Source organism: Megascapheus bottae, unplaced genomic scaffold (genome assembly GCF_031878675.1).
Source record: "Megascapheus bottae isolate mThoBot1 unplaced genomic scaffold, mThoBot2.hap1 HAP1_SCAFFOLD_50, whole genome shotgun sequence".
Classification (NCBI taxonomy): Eukaryota; Metazoa; Chordata; class Mammalia; order Rodentia; family Geomyidae; genus Megascapheus; species Megascapheus bottae.
In genome coordinates this window covers 1,329,439-1,352,224 of record NW_028327837.1, presented here as the reverse complement: position 1 = coordinate 1,352,224, position 22,786 = coordinate 1,329,439, and the positions used below count along the sequence as shown (strand labels likewise).

The 22,786-nt window shown below is 42.2% G+C and overlaps 1 long non-coding RNA gene and 1 pseudogene across 1 annotated transcript; both read left to right on the top strand.

Moving 5' to 3' along the window:
- The first annotated feature begins 401 nt into the window (after positions 1-401).
- Positions 402-6,080, top strand: LOC150039052 (uncharacterized). Its single transcript, XR_016534546.1, has 3 exons — positions 402-555; positions 3,187-3,257; positions 6,024-6,080. It is a non-coding gene; the product is annotated as an uncharacterized LOC150039052 (long non-coding RNA).
- Positions 6,081-14,306: 8,226 nt separating this feature from the next.
- Positions 14,307-20,205, top strand: LOC150039051 (vinculin pseudogene; annotated as a pseudogene).
- Positions 20,206-22,786: the final 2,581 nt, after the last annotated feature.

The window sequence follows — 22,786 nt, the reverse complement described above, 5'->3', positions numbered from 1 at the left end:
CTCATATTGTTACTGTATCTGACTTTGTGACCTGGTATATTGTATGTATGTTTATTTGATTATTTAAAATAGGAAAGAGAAGTGGGGAAACCATATGATTGGGAGAGGTGTTGGGAGAGGAAAATGGGGACAAAACCATGAGAGGTGGTATCAATGTGTGAGAAGTAAGACACCTACTCTCTGGTGAATATAACTGTAATCCCTCTATACATTACAATAAACAAAAAGACACTTGTCAAAAATGAATACTTTGCTTCTCAAGTGTAGTCTTAAGATAGCTATCAAACATTTGGAGCCCAGTACCTTTACCACTTCAGAAAAAAATTACTGCTATTTTCTATATGAAATTACTGAGCTATGAAATTATGAGTATATAATGAATTAAGGATGATTTCATGAGTGAAAAAGAATACTAATCGCTGGCAACACTTTGAGTTCCTAATTCCATGTGTTCATTGACAGGTTGTCCATGATATTGATACAAATAGAGCAATCTTTTTGGTGCCCAACTGTCCGGACTTATGTGATGATATAAAAGTAAAATTTTCTTCTTCGGTGAGTCCTCAAGTATCCTGCATGATTGTTTGCTCTTTTGTTTGGTCTGGGTTTGCAATTTCCTTTGCTGCAGTTCCCTAAAATATAAAGGACAGATAAAAATGCATGTCTCGGGAAGGGGAGGAAAACACAAAACAAAGTCATCAGAATTTCTTGTATATATTTAAAATATTTCTGATCACTTTCTTCTGAATTGTAAGCAATTAATATCTGTTACTTATCAAATGAGAAAAGTATGAAAGCAAAGATGCTAAAAAGAAACCGACATTGTTGACTTTCCATAAGAGTAATTACAGTTATGTTGTCTATCTTTTAAACACGTCATGATCAGTGTGTTTACCAAATGTGAGGGAGATTTTACTTTCCTGTCCATAATTATCTATTGACTTGCTATCATTAGTATAACTGTGTAATTTTAATGGATCAGCCGTACATGTCATGTCTGAGTGTCATATATGACTATAATGATTTTCTATGAAATCATCTATTCCTACTCTCAGTAAGAACTTCCATGTGTTCTGTATGCCCTCCTTCATTACCTGCTTGCTCACTGCTGAGCAGTCTTAGGGACTGAGATGTGAATGTGAATGTTGAAGCAAGTGACCACCTGGGAAGTCTCTCCATTTCAATGTTTCCCCTTGGATAACAGAACCACTGTGAATTCTTGCTTAGCTAGTGTCTCTAAACAAACACTGTGGTTTTTTTCCCTGGTGCAGGGGGTCTTGATGAGAGCTAGTTTTGTGATTATTAAGGGTTAAGATGGGATGGCATGCTTGTGAAAAATGAGGAAATTATTGATTACTGGTTTGTTTTGTTTTTGGCCATACTTTGGTTTGGATTTTTGCTTGGTTTACTTGCTTGGCTAAACATCTATCACTCGAGTCATGCCTCCATCCCTGTTTCTTTGCTGGTTAACGTGGAAACAATATTTTACTTTTTGCCATGGCTGACTTTGATCCTCCAGATCTCAGCTTCTTGTGTAGCTAGCCATCACCAATATTGATGCCTAATTATTCAAACTAGTTGTCAGTTATGGAAATAGATGTGAGTTCTATGTCTTTGGGCTGACTCTCAAGGACTCTGTCTCTGGACAGGACCATACATTCCAGCTTTGTTGTGATGGAGCTCCAGGTGAAATGGCTGTGGATGCTGTACAGTGTGTCTTTCACAGGATGATTGTTTACCCTGGTGGGGAGTGGCTTCATGTCTAATTGTCCCACTGGTGACCATGGATCCTCCTCACAGGAAACTTGTTTGTACTGACAGATGACCTATAGCTGCTGTCTGACTTTCTACCAAATTAATCACTCTAGGAAAACCCTGAATAGAGCAGGTTGTATATGCTTATTACATAAGTCACCAACAAAGCATGAAAACACAACACAGTGAATAAGAGAAGCAGTTTATGACAGAGAAGGGAAAGGCAGTACATATTGCAGGGCCAGTGGATGGAGGGGAGCCATCCAGGGAAAACTGATACCTGACCAGTGGAGGGACACAAGGCAACGTTAGAAGCAAATAACATTCTCTTGGGGGCCAGGTGTGCCCTTAGCAGGTTTTCCATGGGAGGTTTCATTGTGGTCCAAGGTGCTGTAACACAAGTAGTCACTATGACATATCTTCAGAGGTCCCTGGTAGTATGGAGTCACTAGGTCAAGTGCATTGTATCTGCTGTCACATAGACAGGTGATCACTAGAAATTGGGTGCATGAGACAGGTGTCTAGCTCATTCCCACTGAGGAACTGAGAGGTAGCAGAGACTGGAAACTGTTGGGGGTGGCTGTGCCCTGCTTCTGGTATTCCAGCCTAACAGAGTCAAAATGAAAGCAGAGCAAACAGAAAGGATGAAGAATTCACCACAGTATGTTTGGTGTGTGTGTGTGTGTGTGTGTGTGTGTGTGTGTGTGTGTGTGTGTGTGTGTGTGTGTGTAAACATAGGTCTTTAGTTGATTCTTTAGTGGTGTTCTAATCAGATTGAGAGATCATTGTCTATATTTATCATATAAAACATCCCTGAAGTTGAATTGGTGCCAAATGGTCATTCTATGTTTAACTTATTGAGAAACCCACAGTTGCTTTTCTACCATTGCTTTCCCATTTGGCAAGGTCTGAGGACTCCAGTGGTCTGTGGTTTTGCTGAATTTTGTTGGTGATCCTAGTGGGTGAGACAGTAGAAGTCCAGCTCTGCTCTGCATGTGCTTGCCACTTTGGGGTATACTCTCTGACTAACTGAAGTATATGCTCAAACCCTTGGTGTTTGTTGCATCTGCTTTTGTTTTTCAGACATTAGTTTTTGAATTAAAAATATTGTGAATACAAGATCCCATCCAGATACAAAATATGCCTATGTTTCCCTCTATTTTGGTGCTACATTTTTTCACCCTGATTATGTCTTTTAATGAAATCCAACTGAACACTTGTTTTCTATTTTATTGTAGTAATTTTGATCCTTTATATTTTTAATGAAAAAGTATTCTCTTCAAGCCTCTGAGTACATTGTAATAGATAGGATGTTGCAATTGATGTACACAAAAAGGCAGAAGGAAGGAACGTCAACCCCAATGCAATTATTAGTTTTTGATATCCATTTTATTATACAAATCACCTCTTTCTTTAATCATGTGTTTTTAGAAGCTTCCAAACTATTATGATGACTGTGCATTCTTCATGTGGTTCCATACATCTCTCATAGAGAAGAACAGGTAAGGACAGATTGTAAGACAGATTGGCAATTCCTTTGCCTACTATACTAAGCTCATTTTCTACAAAAATAAAGAATTGCTTAAGCAAACATTTCCTATCCCCTACCACAAGGCAATGTGTCAGTGAAGAGGCAATTACCCAGATCATAATAATGATCAAGTTCTCTCACGAAGTGTACATCTACCCGGTTCCTGGAATATAGAAAGGTCTAGGTGAATGTCACTTTATTGGATCATGATTGGTGGGATTAGTCTAGGGAGGCTTTAGCTGGCTTTCTTCTGCTGTAGGCACATTTCCATGTAGGACAGAAGTTTTAAGGCCTGAGAAGTATTAACAATTTCAAAAGCATTGTTTGGTTAACCTCCACTTTGAAAAGGTTTCCTCATGACTGAATGATGTATTATTGCTAAGAACCTACTACTTTATCTAGAAACTCATTCCTGAACCTACAAAGACTCAGTTTTCAGGAGTATTGACCTGTGGTGGTAAAAAGAAAAACACTTTCTAGATCATCCATATCAAGGCAGAAATGACTGTTGCCATGTCCTCATAAAAGTGTGAGGATATATATGAAGACCTTGGAGCTGGGGGAGGTGGCTCAGGCCTATTATCCTAGCTACTCAAGAGCCTGATCTGAAGATTAAGGCTCAAAGCCACCCTGGGCACTAAAGGACCTGAGACTCTTATCTCCAATTAACCTCTAGAAAAGGGAAATAGGGGTTGGGTTAAGGGTAGGGTGTTATTCTTGGGTTGTAGAGCTCAGGGACAACACTCAGGCCCCATGACCCACCAAGAGGGAGAGAGAGAGAGAGAGAGAGAGAGAGAGAGAGAGAGAGAGAGAGAGAGAGAGAGAGAGAGAGAGAGACAGAGACAGAGACAGAGAGACAGAGAGAGACAGAGAGACAGAGAGAGAGAGACAGAGAGAGAGGGGGGGATAATGAAGACCTTAGGCCATGAGTTTGTCCTAGTGGTAGAGTGCTTGTCTAACATGGACAAAGACCCAGGTTTGATTCCTCGGTACCACATACATAGAAAAAGCCAGAAGTGGTGCTGGATAGTATTGGTTACATCCAGTGCCAGACTTCTCTTGAAATCTGAACTGGGCCTGATAATACCTCAAATCTATTAAGACAGCAGCAAGAAAGCCTCATTTCTACAGATTTGTAACTCACATACAATTTGATTTTGGAAAGAGTAAACTCTACATTTAAAGGAAAATTTCTATCCATTTTCCTACGTGTCCAGCTGTCTCTTGAGCAAAGTCCTCGACAAAGGCAGGGTGTTTACTTGTTGCTTCTTGTCAAACTGGTTCTTGCTAAAGGATAGCTTTGTCCTTTCCACCACCATCATCTCATTGGAGATTATAAGAACATTGGATCCTCCTTTTTGTAGTCATTTCTGGAAAATTGGTATCATTTTTTCCTTGCTTGATAAATCTTTTTTACACTGATGAGATTGTGGCTTAGACAAAAACATCATTTCACCGATTCAGGGCGATATAGCTGGGCACTGGTGGCTCAGTGACCTGTCATTCTAGCTACACAGGAGGCTGAGATCTGAGGAACACAGTTTGAAGCTAGCCTGGGCAGGCATGTCTATGTCACACTTATCTCCAACGAGTCCTTGAAAAATCAGAAATGCAATTGGAGCTCAAGTAAGAGAGGGTCAGCTTGAGCAGAGAAAGTTTATTGAGAACTCAAGGTCATGAGTAGAAACCCCACTACTGACATTAACGAAAACAAAGACAAATACAAAAAAAAAACCCCAGAACACTATTTAATTACGAGGTTTCATTATACACCCAATTATGTCTTGGTAATTATTGTGACAGTCCTGGGGCTTGAACTCATGGCTTCTGCACTGTTCTTTGGCCTTCTCAATGCTAGAGTCCTACCACTTGATCCACAGCACCACTGTCAGCTTTTCCTATGTATGTGGTACTGAGTCATTGAACCTGGGTCTTCATGCATGCTAGGCAAGCACTCTTACACTAGGCCAAACTCCCAGCCCCTTGGTAACTTTTGTCAATTATAAACACTTAGAATATATGTTTCTTTGTTTATTTGAAGTAGGGAAATGGGGGAAACAACATGATTGGAAGGGGGTGGGTGGAGGGAAACAGGGAGAAACACATGAGAAGGTGTATTAATGTGTGAGAAGACCTGCACCTCCTACTACCTGACAAATGAAATTTAAAAAGTTTTACAAAACACTTAGATAATATGCTCAATGTGGGTGTCAGTAATTCTCTAACAGGCATGTTGTGACTGATCAATTTGTTTCTGAAGATTAAGGTCTTTTATGTCATTCCAAAGAGGCAGAATGGGCTAAGTAGTGAAGACAAGTAGGACTTAAATCCTGGTTGCAGCCAGCAAGTCTCTTTGTAAACAAGGGTGTGCTATTGGATGACTATTCTGTTTTGGTTTTATTGTTCTTGTTTTAATGTCGGGAGAATGTAAAGATGGATTACAGTTATATTCGTCAGGTAGTAGGTGCATTACTTCTCATATAATTGTACCCCTTCTCATGCTTTTGTCCCCTCCTCCACCTCCCAGTCCTCTCTTTTCCCCCCTTCCCTTCCCTGTTTCAAATAAACAAATAAATGTGTATACAATATACCAGGTAGCAAGTCACACACAGTAACAACATGAGAAAAACCATAAGGGCAAAAAAACGAGAAGAGAAATAACATAGTACATTAAGAACTACAATCACATACTGTAAGCCCTAAAAGAAAATGTAATGACTTTTTTTCCTGTCCTTAGACTTTATTTAACACGAGCTGACCTGGACAATCCACATAAAGAAAAGACATGGAACATTTATCGTCCAGACTTTGCTGTAGATATATTCTTTGAAGAAATCTTTCAGTGACAAACACACTATATTCTGTATGTTTATTAAATAAATTATATATTGGTAATAGTAACCTCTCTTCAGAGTGTGTATGTTTCTATGAACTCATCAATGCATGTATACATATGTACATACATCATAATCTTGAATTGGCTAGTTTATGAATTTACCAATTGTATGTCTCCACAACTACTGGCCTTCTTCTCTCAACTCATTTTCTTTCTTCCCTGTGTATCCATTTTTCAGAATTGCTACAAAAAAGCCAGGAGTGGTGGCTCACTCCTGTAATCCTAGCTACACAAGAGGATGAGATCTGAGGATCTGGGTTCAAAGCCAGCCAGGGTACTAAAGACCATGAGACTCTTATCTCCAATTAACCACTAGGAAAACCGGAAGTGGCCCCTGGCTCAAGGGCCAGGGCAATAGCCTTGAGCTGAAGAGCAAAGGGATAGTGCCCAGGCCCAGAGTTCAAACCCCATGACCAGCAGAAAAAAAAAGTACTGCTAGAAAAATATTCATATAATTTACATCATTCTACCTCTAATAGTCTATAGTGAAAATAATTTATTTCCAATACACTATGTTACAAGCTCTTTAAATTTTAAAAAGAGTTTTCAGGTAAGATAGGTATTTAGAACTACTTATGTTCCAGCAGTAACCCTCTTGGGAATTTATCCAAAAGATTGAAAGTCAGTATACAATAAAGATATATATATATATTTATATACCTCCATGTTCATTGATGCACTAATTACTATACAACCATGTTAAGGAAACAGCTCAGATGCCCTACATCAGATTGATCCAGAGAGAGAGGAAGAGTGAGGAATTTTATATCAAAATGGACCTAGGTAACTTGAGAAATGGAAAAGATTGGGAGAAATTGGGAAAAATAGTAACATTTATGGAGCCCAATCATAATAAATCCAGTGCCTAGAAGCTCTTCAATAGTAAATTCATTTAGTCCTCATAATTCAAGTGCTATCATTACTTCTATTTTCCTGGGAAATTAGAAGTTTGGACAATTAGATATATCAAAAAATTAGTAAAGTAACAAATTCAGGATTTACACCCAACATAGTAATCTAATACCTTGGATAGCATGCCAGTAAGGGAATAGCTTTCTCTATTTTTTCTTATTCACTTGGTACCATAATGATGGACAGCTGTGGAGCAAAAACCAAGAGAATCAAAAAGGCCAATCAGAAATGATATTATTGAATTTTTCACATAAATTTCCACTAGAAATGTCTTCCTCCATTTCTGCTAAGTATCTTAAGAAATTGTGTGTGTACGTGTGTGTGTGTGTGTGTGTGTGTGTGTTTAAATTTGTCTTCTGTTGCTAACTGCAGAAAGGAACTTAAATGACATAATTAACTACAAAACATATTTTATTTCTAAATTGTTGTCATGGACTACAGTATAAAATTAAAATTGTGGGCTGGGAAGGTGGCTTAATTGTAGAGTGCTTGCCTAGCATGTAAAGCCCTGGGTTGGAATTCCCAGTATCACACATACATGCAAAAAGCTGGGAAGTTGCAGAGAGCTAACCTTGAGTAAAAAGAAGCTCAGAGACAGTGCTCAGGCACTAAGTTCAAGCCCCAGGACTGGCAAAAAAAAACATTATTTATTTATTTATTTATTTATTTATTTATTTATTTATTTATTTATTCATTGATTTACTTTTGTCTTCCTGCCTCAGGTTTATTGGTAGAATTGACACAGGCCACACCCCACCCTCTAGATGGCAGCCAGGGAGCCACAGCAGTTCACCTGTCATCACACTGGCAGACAAAGGTCTTCTCTGTGGGGCCTTCACAGAGCCCTCCAGCTTAGAGGCTGGAGTCAGCGCACCCTTAGGAGGCTGTGGCCTGAGCACCCTTAGGAGCTGGGGCCTGGGCTTTCTTTGAAACTGCTATCTCTGCTGGTTTAGAGTTAGTTCAGAGTGACCTTCCGGTGGGGCCTGTTAAAAAACACCTTTTCGCTGAAGTTCATACAACTTCAATATTAACTTAGGCTTCCCAGTGGTACACTGACACAGCCTCTGCTTAGCAAGTGCTGGGTCTTAGGTTTGATCCCCAGCACCAGGCACACATACACACACAAATACTTCTTGGAAATGTCCCTTTCAGACAACCTTCCCATAAGTATCACGTTTAGACTCCTACTGGCCTTTGGTAAAGTCATGATTGGCATTTACTAACATCTGACCAAATCTGAGCCCCAGTACCTGACACCTATAATCCTGGCTACTTAGTATGTGGAGCTGAGAGGATCAAGGTTCAAAGCCAATCAAGGCAGGGAAATCCATCAAACTTTTTTCTGCAGTAAACCACATAAAAAAAATCAAAAGTAGACCTGTGCTTAAGCGATAGAGCATCAGCCTTGCACAAAATAGCTAAGCAACAGCACGCAATCCGTGAGTTCAAACCCAGTATCATCACACATACACACACACACACACACACACACACACACACACATGCACTCTCGCACACAGGCACCACAAACCACCAGTTTATTCACACAAAATTGCATAGAATGCATGCAATTGATAGAATAAGATTTTATTCATGTGCTAATTCCAAGAACTAGACATACTTTGATTACTGTGCTGTTAACACAATCCTCTTGCGTTACTCATCACCCATTGTCTTGCCTGTCTGGCCAGCTGCAAAGAGCCAAAGTTGGCAGTTGGAAGGGGAGCTCCTGTCACAGGTAGTGGGGTTGGAGAGAGGCCAAAGTCAGAGGAGCTAGATAGCAGGAGGACTAGTGGTAGGCAATTATAGTAGTGGGGAGTGTTGTGCTTTATTTAATTTTTGTTATCTTTTGGTGTGTGTGTGTGTGTGTGTGTGTGTGTGTGTGTGTGTGTGTGTGTGTGTGTGTGTTTGTATTTGCCTGTGAGACTGTCCTGGGATTTGAACTCAGGGCGCGGGCATTAAACTTATACTTTTTTTGGTTCAAGTTTTGTTCTTTATGCCTAAAGCCACAAATCCACTTGTAGATTTTTGGTTGTTTCTTGGAGATAAGAGTCTCACTGACTCAGTACCAGCTTTCAGTCACAGTCGTCATATCTCAGCCTCCTGAGTAGCTAGGATTAGTGGCAAGAGACACAACGACCTGGCTATCTGAAGTTTTAACAAGGACTACCTCGTGTAGTTTTCCTCAGAAAGACTACAATGTGGCAACTGGGAAATCCATATTGGACATTTGGAAACTGAGGCTCAGAGGAGGGAAGTTCCAACCCAGGGGGCACTGCCACATAGGCACTCATAGCTTTGCTTCTCTGAAGTCCTGTCTGTGGCTTTCTGACCAGGCTTTTGATTGAGCTATGGGTTTCTGTTGCTGCACACCCTCTTGTGGGGTGTCCCCTGAACATTGAGGACACTGGGGTGGGATCATCCTCTGGGATGTTCCTCATGAGCCCCACTGTGTGTGCAACGTCAGCCAGGGCCACCACCTTCTTCATGCCAGAAGTACCTACTCCCACGTGCAGTAGCCAAAATGTACTGTCTAGAAGCCCCCCTGCTTCTGCAGTCAGGGCAGTCCGCTGCCCTGGCATCTGGTGAACACCACACATTAGCCTACCTTCCTGGGGTGGCCACACAACAGCCCAGGGGAGAAAGAGGTGCTCTCCCTTCTGCTCATCCATGCTACACTGACAATATTTGCTCTCCTGGGTGCCAGGGATCAATAATCCTAACTACACAGGGGGCTGAGATCTGAGGATTGTGGTTGGAAGCCAATCCAGGTAGAAACACCAGTCCATGAGACTTACATGTAATCAACCACAAAAAACCACATGTAGAACTGTGGCACAAGTACTAAAGCACACTCCCCTTGAAAGATAAAGCAAAAGAACAATGCCAAAGGCCTGAGTTCAAGCCTCAGTATTACCAAAATCATAAATAGGGAGAGAGCAAGACAAGTACTATGTGTCTTGCCTATAATCCTAGCTACTTTTGCAACTTAACACCTTTGTATCTCAGCTTTATAAAAGCAATAAAAATTTTTATAAATGCTCTCTAAAAGGATGATGGAGAGGAGGGTAGTGACAGGAGGCAGAGGTCAGCTGTGTGTGGGTCTGGCAGATCCCTGTGCGGTGCTCAGGTGCTGTGTTTTCTTTGCCCAAAGTAGAGGGGGACCCCCTTAGCATAGGGCAAAATGCTAGGTATTGAAGGTCTGTCTTTGGAAGGTTCTAGAGACACTGCAGGGAGCATGTGTGTGATTCTTGGGATTGGATGTGGTGGCTGCTGTCCCTCTCTGTTCCAGAGCCTGTGGGCCAATAGCTGTCCTAGCCTCCATGTGCTCTCAGTTGTCCCCAGTGCCACTCAGTCACAAACTCTAAATCCAAGTGAACAGGGAACAGATTTACTAGATCCAAAGCAGATCTTGGTATGTAAGATGCAACCTTTTAGATGTTTTTGCCAGGCTTTGTGAATTCACTGAATGGCCTCCTATCTGGATATCAACTATTCTGTGCTGCATTCTTTCACAATCACCTTTGGGCACCAGGAGGAAATAAAGACTCCCTGAGAAGCATCCTGTGTGGAAACAACAGCCTTAAGATGCGTCTTAGCAGATGAAAACCAATGGCCCAAATCTCAGGAGATAATTTGGTCCCTGTTTTGTTCCTGTAATCAAGTGATAACAACTTCCCTGGAATTCTTCTAGGGACAATGTCTGAGCTCACTAGTGGTCAACCAGGCCACCGTGGGATTTGGGACTATTTTTTGTATGCAAGCTCTTCTCCCTGCCTTCCCCTAAGCCTCCCTATTTAACCTAAAATCAATATCTGTACCTCTGAAGACAGCTGAAGAAGTAGTGCTATCTTCCTAAGCCTGCTATAAACTAAATATCCTTTACCCACACTTCACCATATCACTTTATTTGGCTTCTCTAGGAGAGTGGCTGGACCTTTTGTGGGTAGGACTCCTTGATTTGATGGCTGGAGTCTAAAGTCCCAGTTTCAGGTACAATAATGGTGCAAACAGTTTCATACTGGGTTTCTGATTTCAAAACTGGGCCCATATGGTTCTTCCTCTCATTAACCAAGAAGATAACAAGGACTTTCAATTAGTCCAGCACAAGGTGGCTCACGCCTGTAATTTAGCTACACAGGAAGCTGAGATGTGAGAATCAAGGTCCAGAGCCAGCCTGGGCAATCAAATCCAAGAGAACCTTATCTCCAGTCTTCCAGAAAAAAAGACAGAAGTGGAGCTTTGGCTTATAAGTTTTCTGCTTCAAGTAGAAATAGTTAAGGGAGAGCATAAGGCTCTGCTTAAAACCCTAGTACGAACACACACAGTCATGTACATATGCACATATGGAGGCACACACACACACACACACACACACACACACACACACACACACACACACCACACAAAGATTTCATAAAAAATAATAGCAAACTGATCACCAGGAAAAAGAGACAAGAGGCTGCTTTTTTTTTCCTTTCCTCTTTCTCTTTTTCTTTCTCGTATGTCAGCATGCTTGACCTCAAGGCCTGGGCCCTCTGTCTAAGCTTTTCATTCAAGGCAGGCATCCCACCACTTTGAGTCATAATGCTACTTCCAATTTTCCAGTGTTTAATTGGATGTTAGAAACTGAAAGGTTTTCCAGCTTGAGCAGACTTGGAATTGCAGTCCTCAGTCTCCTGTGCAGCTGAGATAACAGGCGTGAACTACTGGCCTCTCACATTTTTTATTCCCCTTTCTTTTCATCCGGTGTTCTCATTCTATATCCTTGGAAGAATGGGGGGAGGAATGGTGGGAGAAATGCAGCAGTGGTATTCTCTGGATATTATATTGAAAATAATCTCTAAAACTTGTAGGTGGGAGCTGGGCACCAGTGGTTCTAAACTATAATCCTGGCTTCTCAGGAGGCTGAGATCTGAGGATCATGATTCAAAGCCATCACTGGCAAGAAAGTCTGTGAACTCTTATTTCCAATAACAATTCAGGAAAAGCTGGAAGTGATGCTGTGGCTCAAGTGTAGAATACTAGCCTTGAGCACAGAGAGGCTCAGGGACAAAGCTCAGATCCTGAGGGCAAGCCTCAGGACTGGCAAAAACCAAAAACTTGTGGGTGGGGATAGAGGAAAAAACTGGGAGATAGTGAGGAAATGGATGCCACTGTTTCAACATCAATATACACATGACCTGACTGTTGACATAATCCCTCTGCATATCATCTTTCTATAATCAGTAAGAAAAATAAAAGAATGTAAATTGAATTTTAAAAATTTATAGCTGTTCAATTGCCTATAACGTGTAGCTTTATGACCTCTCTGCATTCCCTCCCCCATCACTCAGCTTCCCTCAGTAAAAGAGGGTTTTCTTTTCTATTCCCCCTCCAGAGCTTTAAAATCTGCCAGAATCCTTGGGCCCCATTGTTTCTAGTCCAAGTCTCTGTCTCCTCAAAGGCTAGCTCAGAGATACCTGTGCTCACAAATGGCTCTGGGCCAGAGCACCCAGAGTTCCCTGGGCCAACCTATTCTTATTAACCCAGGGAAGCTGTGTTTAATGTTTGCTGTTATGGTCTTGTGGTCTAGGTCTCTCCTAGGCCCTGGATTGGAGGAGGGCTCTCTGAGCACCAAGCAACAGAGCAAAGTTGGGAGCATCTGAAGCTAAGAAATAATGGGTAAGGTACCATCTTCTCAACACCATACCCTAAAGCTACTACAAGCAAACTGGACTACTAGTGGCTGAGCAGTAAAGGAAGGAACCCAGAGACAACAGTAAGGTAGATATTACAGGCAATTAAAAGGCTGTTTTGTATTCTATTTTATTTTTTGCCCAAGGCCTGGTATTTGAACTCAGGGCCTCATGTTCTCCCTTACCTATTTACACTCAAGGCTGCCACTCTACACCCTGACCCACAGCAATTTCCTGCTTTGTTTCTGGTCAATTGGATATCAGAGTCTCAGAGGCTTTTTTGCTTGGCCTGCCTCAAATTGCAATCCCAGTCTTCAGCCTACTGAGTAGCTACGACTACAGGCCTGAGCAACCATCTTCTGATGATTTTCTGTTTTTGTTTCTGTTTTTTTATGGGCCTTTCTCTTGAGAAGGGGACATAATTCACCAACAGTTTATTGATTTAACATAGCTTAGCAGAATTAACACAGTTCCTGTATTCTAGTCCTAACTTGCCTAATTTTAGCCTGCCTATCCAGTGCACATGCTGGACCCACCACTCTGACATCTCTTAGTTTCTAAGTTAAACAGGGCCTGCCAGTCAGTTGGTAGATGCAGTTCCCAGTCCTGTCATGGTATGAGCTATGGGGCCCCATCAGTCCTCATCAGTCCTCTCGGCTCAAGAGTAGCTCCTGTAGAGCAAAGATCCTCAAACCACAGTCTTGGTTAAGGCCAGAAGAATTGCTGACCCTCATTTTTGGTCTTTTGGTTATATTGGGCATTGGCTGTTCCTCTCTGGCCCAAACTCCTTCTTGTTTATTTTGCTTGGTTAGGGCCCAGAAAAGTCTCTTTTCAATTAGTTGTGCCCAGGGGTGTGCTGGGTTCTTACCTTTTCTCCTATGGCAAGGTGTCTGGTTCTTAGCCATTTGCAATTACTCTATCCCGTGTGCCTGGATGCTGGCAGTTTCCATCGTTACTGCCCCATTCCCTGTTCTAGTGGTTTTATCTCTTATGGCCATATGCCTTTAGATACAAGTTGGCATTAACAATATACTTCTAGAAGTAGTTTAGCTATATTTCATCCCATTGTTCTTTCATTCTAATCATATTCATTATATTAGTATGTTCACATCATATTCATCTAGTATTTTCATAACATATTCATTATTCTAGTATTTTCCCATCATATTCATTATGTTAGTATTTTCACATTATTACCCCCTGTTCTACCTTCATATCTTTATGGTCAAAACAGCCTTGAACTCAAGGCCTGGACCCTGTTCCTGAGCTTTTTCAAACAAGGCTAGTGCTGTACCACTTTCTGTCACAGCACCACTTACTGTTTTCTGATGGGTAATCGGAGAGATGAGTTTTTATTGACATAATTGCCAAGGTTGACTTGGAATTCCAGTGCTCAGATCTCAGCTTTTCAAGAAGCAAGGATTACAGGTGCATTTGCTGCCTGTTTATTAATTGTAATCTTCAGACATCCAAGCCTATACATCTGGTATTTTAGCCTTTTTTTTTAGGGGAAACCTAGGACTTACCTGGGGACATGAGTGAGCACATGGTGATGGCCAAAATCGGGACAGGAGTCCAAGGTGACCAGAGGGGTCCAGCCAGGTTAGGAGTCAGGCACAGACAAATTGGTCCTCTATGCCGAGGACGTGCCATGCTTCCTGGGCCACATGTTCTGGTCATCTGAGACATCACAGGAATCCAGCATGCTCCTGGCCACTGTGTGTGTGTGTGTGTGTGTGTGTGTGTGTGTGTGTGTGTGTGTGTGTGTGTGTGATTATTGGTCCTTAAACTCAGGGCCTGTGACCTAGTCTTTGGAGAAAAATTAAGAAAGATGAGCAAGCAAGAAGGAAGGAAAGTAGGCAAGTGGGAGCTCCAGTGGTAGAGAAGTACCCTGGCTACCACGGCCCCCACTCCGGGGCCAGGGCCAGGGGGACCTGCCGGGGCCAGCCGGCAGCAAACCAGGGTTCACAGATTGGGGTTCCTGAAATAAGGGGCAAGGACTAGGAAAAAATAGAAGAGAGACAGACACACCGGGTCCGGGATGTCTGCAGTCCAGGTAAAGACTGCCCCATTTATTTTCCACTCCAGCTTCTTCCCTTCTTCAGACCCAGGGAACTTCCAGGTGTTACATTCATATGGTAATTCTCAGGTCATTTAAACAGAATAAGGCCAGAAAACAATAAGGCAATAAAGCCATTGTCTGATGCAAATCAAGGTTCAGTTTGATTCCACTCTGGCTCCCAACAGGGACCCATGTGGGGTTCTGCACTTCACATAGGACAAGGAAGGCCATAGGCCTGAGGGGCCCTGAGGAACTGAACTTTGCCTGGTCCTACCTTGTGTAGAAGGGAGCAGCGTGACAGGGAAGACAGGGCATCCTCCCAAAGCTCCCAAGCACATCCACTATCCAGAGAGCAGAGCAAGGAGGTTTCCAGTCAAGGAACCCAAGGCCCCATCTCCCACCCTGCCCTGTGCTGAGTGGGTGTGCCCCAGAGTGTAGAATCAGTAAGGCCCAACATGTAGTTTGGAATGAACAGATAGGTCTTTCCCAATGCAGAGTAAGTTCTGTTGGTCGGCACCCCAAATCACCATACGGCAGGAATTCCCAAATTGTTCAATTGCAATGAGATATTGTGCATGGATATATGATGGTAAGAAGCAGTGCTATGGGCTGAGGCAGAGATGTGTGGTAAAGACCACCCAGCATACACAGGCCCTGGTAGGTCCTCAGCACTGCCAAAAATTGAACTATGTAACCCATCTATACATTACCCGACAATAAAAATGAAAATAAAAACGGAACTAAAAAACCAAAGGCAAACTGTATGTTACTTTCGGCACTTACTGTTTTGTTAAGTATATTTGAGGTTAATGAACATGTTCATTCATGTGTTCATTCATCCATCCATCCCACATAACCATCCCTCCACCTATCCTTCCATGTCACTCAACCATTCATCCATCTCTCCAACATCCATCTTTCTACACATTCGTTTGTCAAAGACATGTCACAAATACATAAGAGATAATAAGAGCTACCCAGGTAGATGCAGAAAAGGGAACAATCTGTGTTATTTAACATGATAGCCACCAGACACAGATATCTGTGTCAGTACATTTCAATTGGTTCAGATGTGATCAAATGAAAAGTTACCACTAGCCACATTCCTAGAACCTAAAGTCACATGAGACTTCTAGGATGTACAGTATAGAACATTTCTGCTATCACAGAAGGTCAACTAAAGAATTGGACAAAATACGAACTTATTCAATTTAGACTATTGGAAATAATCTCAGAAAGTATCTAATAGTTACATTACTTTCTCCAGTAACCCTTCTATTAATTACAATAAAAAATAACTGTCACTAAGTCCCAAATGATGATCTAAAGAACCATTAGTAAAATTGTATTATTACGGTAGTTTCTTCTAAATATCAGATGGTCATATTATAGACTCATTCAGACTGTTGAAAATCAAATGAATATTATACTTGTATGCATTTTTCAAAATGGTAATTCTCCACTTGTTCCAATCAGTTGAATTTACTGAGCTAGGGAATAGTGGGAACATGAGGGGAAATGGTGGTTGTCTTGATAATTGCATTGCTCTAATAGTAGACCTGAGTGAGAAAACTGTATTTGAAAAGTAAAAGTCTGTCATATGGTTCTGGAGGCTGCAGGGTCACAGCCCAAGACTGTGTATCCAATGAGGACAGATGCATATCCCACGTGGGTAGTGGATAGAGAGGCAGTGAGGAAGGGAAGGAACCCAACTTATATTTTTAGGAGGAACTCATTCTTAAGGTCCTTCAGCTGTAGCACTGGCATTTGCTCATTCTTTGAAGGACCAGCTGCCTAGGGTAGTTTACCAATTTATGCCTAGCATATGTGGACTCAAATGTGTTCAGAAAAGGGCTTGGCATTGAGGTAGAAATACACGAAGACACGACAGAAAACTACCTGTTATTCACACATACTGCAGGCGAGTGATAACCTTACAAAACAGAGGACATCAGAAAGGTTTTCCATAAGCAGGGGAGAATTAACCCTCAATAAACCCTGTCCTGAAATAGCTAACAATTTATAAAACCAAGAGAAAGAGATCCGGAAGTTTGGCCTTGTGATAGAGTGCTTGCCCGCCATGCACGAAGGCCTGGGTTTGATTCATAGGTACCACATACATAGTGAAAGCCAGAAGTGCTATTGTGGCTTAAGTGGTGGGGAGACGGCCTTGAGAAAGCCATCATGTTCAAGCCCCATGACTGGCAAAAACAAAAACAAAAACAAAAAACGAAACAGCAAAGCCAAACAAAATAAACAAACACAAATCCTAAGAGTAGGAATCAATTTATTTATAAGTGACTAAAATGTTTCCACAATTAGAGCTAAAAGGAGCAAATTATGTAGTACTCATATAAATGATATAAATCATAGAGAAAGTTGGTAAGAATTACTAAAGTTACCCATGTGTTAACCTCCTGTGTCTTATCTGAGTAGTCCTAACTGTAAGGAATACATTTTCCTTTGACATTGGGGTGAACTTAATAAAAGAAAGAAATCACATGCTGATAGACCTGGATGCCAGTAGCTCATAGGTATAATCCTAGATACACAGGAGACTCAGAGGTTTAGGGTTCATAGCTACCCGAGACAGGTAAATACTTAACCAGAAAGTGGAGGGTCAAGTGTAGTGATACAAAACCAGTCCTAATCAAATGCCAAGCATTTGAGCCTCAGATTTCTAGCCTTACTATACACAGACACACACATACAGACGTCACCAGATTCCCCACACTACTAAGCCTAATTAGCTTTCTATCATATTCATACTGTATATGCTATATGTACTTGGCTTCATTGGATTGCCTCCATTTTGATGAAGCTCAGTATTAAGTGTAAAATAAATGTATGCCATCATCAATTAAAATGTGATACCCAAATCACTACACTTCTAGTAGGAGAGATAAAATTTAAAAAGCCAAAACCACATGGGATCACCAAGGAATAGAGGAAGGACTGGATGTGCTCACAGCAAAGGTGGGAAACGCAGCCCGCAAGTTGGAAGCCATGACAAACTCGAAGCAGAGCATTGCGAAGAAGATCGATGCTGCTCAGAATTGGCTTGCAGATCCAAATGGTGGACCCGAAGGGGAAGAACAGATTCGAGGGGCTTTGGCTGAAGCTCGGAAAATAGCCGAATTGTGTGATGATCCAAAAGAGAGAGATGACATTCTGTGTTCCCTTGGAGAAATAGCTGCTCTGACTTCTAAATTAGCAGATTTACGAAGACAGGGTAAAGGAAATTCACCAGAAGCTAGAGCACTGGCCAAACAGGTAGCTACGGCCTTGCAGAACCTGCAGACCAAAACCAACAAGGCTGTGGCCAACGGCAGACCTGCCAAGGCAGCTGTCCACCTGGAGGGCAAGATTGAGCAAGCCCAGCGGTGGATTGACAATCCCACAGTGGATGACCGGGGAGTCCGTCAGGCTGCCATCCGGGGGCTTGTAGCTGAAGGGCATCGTCTGGCTAATGTGATGATGGGACCTTATCGCCAAGATCTTCTGGCTAAGTGTGACCACGTGGATCAGCTGACAGCTCAGCTGGCTGACCTGGCTTCTCGATGGGAAGGGGAGAGTCCTCAGGCCAGAGCACTTGCATCACAGCTTCAAGACTCTTTAAAGGATCTGAAAGCCCAGATGCAGGAAGCCGTGACTCAGGAAGTGTCAGATATTTTCAGTGATACCACAACTCCCATCAAGCTTTTGGCAGTGGCGGCTACTGCCCCTCCTGATACTCCTAATAGGGAAGAGGTATTTGATGAGAGAGCATCGAATTTTGAGAACCATTCAGGAAGGCTTGGAGCCACAGCAGAGAAGGCAGCTGCTGTTGGTACTGCTAATAAATCAACAGTGGAAGGCATTCAGGCATCAGTGAAGACAGCCCGAGAACTCACACCCCAGGTTGTATCTGCTGCTCGCATCTTACTTAGGAACCCTGGAAATCAAGCTGCTTATGAACATTTTGAGACTATGAAGAACCAGTGGATTGATAATGTTGAAAAATGACAGGGCTGGTTGACGAAGCAATTGATACCAAATCTCTCTTGGATGCTTCTGAAGAAGCCATCAAGAAGGACCTGGACAAGTGTAAGGTAGCCATGGCCAACATTCAGCCACAGATGCTGGTCGCTGGAGCAACCAGTATTGCTCGTCGGGCGAACCGAATCCTGCTGGTTGCTAAGAGGGAGGTGGAGAACTCTGAGGATTCCAAGTTCCGTGAGGTTGTCAAAGCCGCCTCTGATGAACTGAGCAAAACAATCTCTCCGATGGTGATGGATGCCAAGGCTGTGGCTGGAAACATCTCTGACCCTGGCCTGCAAAAGAGCTTCCTGGATTCAGGATATCGGATCCTGGGAGCTGTGGCCAAGGTCAGAGAAGCATTCCAACCTCAGGAACCTGACTTCCCACCGCCTCCACCAGACCTTGAACAGCTCCGTCTAACAGATGAGCTAGCTCCTCCCAAACAACCACTGCCTGAGGGTGAAGTCCCTCCACCCAGACCCCCACCTCCAGAGGAAAAGGATGAAGAGTTCCCCGAGCAGAAAGCTGGGGAGGTGATTAACCAGCCAATGCTAATGGCCGCCAGACAGCTCCATGATGAAGCTCGTAAATGGTCCAGCAAGGGCAATGACATCATTGCAGCAGCCAAGCACATGGCTCTACTGATGTCTGAAATGTCTCGGCTGGTAAGAGGGGGCAGTGGTACCAAGCGGGCACTCATCCAGTGTGCCAAGGACATCACCAAGGCCTCAGATGAGGTCACCCGGTTGGCCAAGGAGGTTGCCAAGCAGTGCACAGATAAGCGGATTAGAACCAATCTCTTACAGGTATGTGAGAGAATCCCAACTATCAGCACCCAGCTGAAAATCCTGTCCACAGTGAAGGCCACCATGTTGGGCCGGACCAACGTCAGTGACGAGAAGTCTGAGCAGGCCACAGAGATGCTGCTTCACAATGCCCAGAACCTCATGCAGTCTGTGAAGGAGACTGTGCGAGAGGCAGAGGCTGCTTCAATCAAAATCCGAACAGATGCTGGATTGCTGGGTCAGAAAAACTCCCTGGTACCAGTAGGCACCTAACCAAACCTGGCTGTACAGAAATCCCAACTAAAGAAGAGAATAATCTGAATTCCAGAAGTCATCCAGAAAGGCTGGGGATAGAAAGCCACATCCTAGCCTGGTACTTCAGAAAGAAATAGGGGCCCTCTTTATATTAGAAAACATTTGTATGCTTTTGCCATGCACACTTTGAAACATGTTTCCACGTATACCTTGTATTCCCAAATACAGTTGTAGTTGTGCACACACTCTCCCAATAGGCAGACTGTTCTAGCCTATGAATTTCATGTAAACTCAGAATCTAAGGATGAACACTAGCCAGAAACCCTGCTCTGTCCCTACTCATTGTGGGACATTTCCTTATGTCTCCCATTCACTGGCTCTCATTTTCCTCCGTAAATTCCCAAGACCTAGGGCCCAAGCAAGTCAGTTAAGAAAATCATTGTGCCTCCAGAAATTGTTTTAGGTTTTCTGTGTTGCTGCTGACCTCGCCTATTTTTCTTAGGCTGTGCTGCCTTCATCCTTTTGTAAAGTTGGTTTCACTGCTGCAGGAAAAAGTGGCCTGTTGAGGAGTCTGGCATATATACCCCAGATTCATTTCCTATCTCTCCACATTTAATCCTTCTAGTTTCCCACTAAAATAATATCCAAGTCAGGAGGAAATCCCAGAATCACATGGTTCTGTTTTTTGCTTTTTTTTTTAAAACCAAGTCCCAGAGCAGTGTCTATAGTAGGGAAACTTCCAATCCCATCTCCTTCCAAGGTAACTGTCCCACAAACACTGCGTGTCTGGTGCTCTCTGCCACTGGAGGGGCAGAGGAGCAAAGGGTGTGGTTGTGCCCATCCTCCCAGGGGGCCACTCCCGGGGCTCTATGCTTTGTCACTGCCTGCAGAGGCCTGTGCTAGGCTTTACTGTTCACAGCTCATAACTGTTTTTTCTTTTCTTTTTTTTTCTTCCTGAGCTGAAATGCTGCATTTAATTTTTAATCAAATCATGGTATTTGATGTTAGGCCTTTGTTGTCTTCTATTATCCCTTACTAAATAAGCTTTTAAAGATACCTAGGTGTGTGCTTGTCAGTAATTTTTTTTTTGAGATTGGGGTTCTTATGTTGCCAGTGCTGGTCTTGAACTCTTGTACTCAAGTGATCCTCCTGAGTCAGCCTCCCAAATAGCTGGGACTACAGGTGCACACCACCATTCCTAACTGTCTTACCATTTTAGAAGATTCTTTCTCCTTTTGAAATTCAGCCCTAAGAATTAGTACGTGGTCTCCAAGAGCATTTAATGGAAAGGTATCCTTTTTTGAAGGACACTTTCTATCTAAGGAAAAGTGGTATTTACAGACTAGAATTCTGGTGCTGCTGCAGATAATCGATGAGAAATGCTCTCCAGTTCCTACCTCCCTTCTACCAAGTAAATGCCGAGCCCCTACAATTCTTCAGGAGAATAATGAGTTTCTCTCCTAAATACAATTGTTCAGAGACTAATGAGTTTATTTTAACTACCACCATAGTAGTTTCCTTTTAGGCAAAGTCAGACGGAAGGTAACTTTTCCTTTTTCTTGCACTCTCATTGCTAAGCATTCCCCTGCACATAAAATCATATTTATTCCCAAACCCAGAACCAAATGGCTCCTACCTACGCCCAGTGTGTTAGATTCCAACACCGAATGTGTAAATGCTGTCTTAAGTTGGTCCTGTACACTTGGGCATTCTCAATTTTTTTTAACTATTTTACCCCCACGGCCCTCAGCATACTTTTCATAGTTGCTTACCTGACATAAATGCAATATTAATGCCTTTAAAGTATGAATCTATGCCAAAGATCACCTTTTGTTTTTACTAAAAATTACTTAGAAGAAATAAGAAAACCATTTGCTGTTCATATTCTTCCAGTGTTTGAGACACTGGTTTACACTTTATGCCAGCTGTGCTTTTCTCTAATAACAGTGCTCAAGATACAGTGAAGGAAAAGAAAAAAAGAAGAAAAAAAGCTCCCAAATGACTTTGAGATATCACCACTAAAAAAATCTACATTTATAACATAGGATTTGATATATGCAAATATTTTCTGCCTCTTTTGTTCTCTATAAACCAGTAAAATGCATTTATATATAAAACAAAAGCCAAAACCACATGGGATCACCAAGGAATAGAGCAATTGGAACATCATACATCACTTTGGATGTAATGTTAGGAAAATCTGACATTTTCATAAAATTAACATTTATGTGTTATGAGCTAGTAATGATTTTCCAGAATATTTCCCTGAGAAAATGCAAGTATTATTCTAAACCAAGACTTCTATGGAATGTGTAGTCCAGGCTCAGTGGCTCACACCTCTAATTCTACCTACTCAGGAGGCTGGAATTGAGAGTATCTCTGTCTAGGGCCAGACCAAGCCAAGTGCTTGCAAGCCCTCATCTCAAAAATAAATAGCTGGGCATGGTGACTCATGCCTGTCATCCCAGTTCTGGAAGAAGCCAAAGTAGGGGGCTAGAGGTCCAGGATGGTCTGGGATAAAGAAAGGACCTATCTGAACAATAACCAAAGTTAGCCAGAGGTATGTTTCAACTGGTTAAAAATTAATCAACCCTAAACCTTCCCTGGCAAGCACAAGCCTCTGAGTTCACTCACTCTAAGCATACCAAAAAGAAGACACAACCGTAAACAGGAAAAAGAGAGAATATCTGTAACAGTTGTAGGTTTCACAGCCAAAAAGTACAAACACACCTGATGTCAATGAATAGAATGAATGAATAAAATGTAATGAGCTACTATTCCAAAAGACAAAAAAGAATGCAAAGAGTTTATGTAATAGTTTAAATGTATTTTTTTCAGAATGAAAGAAGTTTCATATGGAACAGTGCTTTGTGCATTGTTACATTTATATGA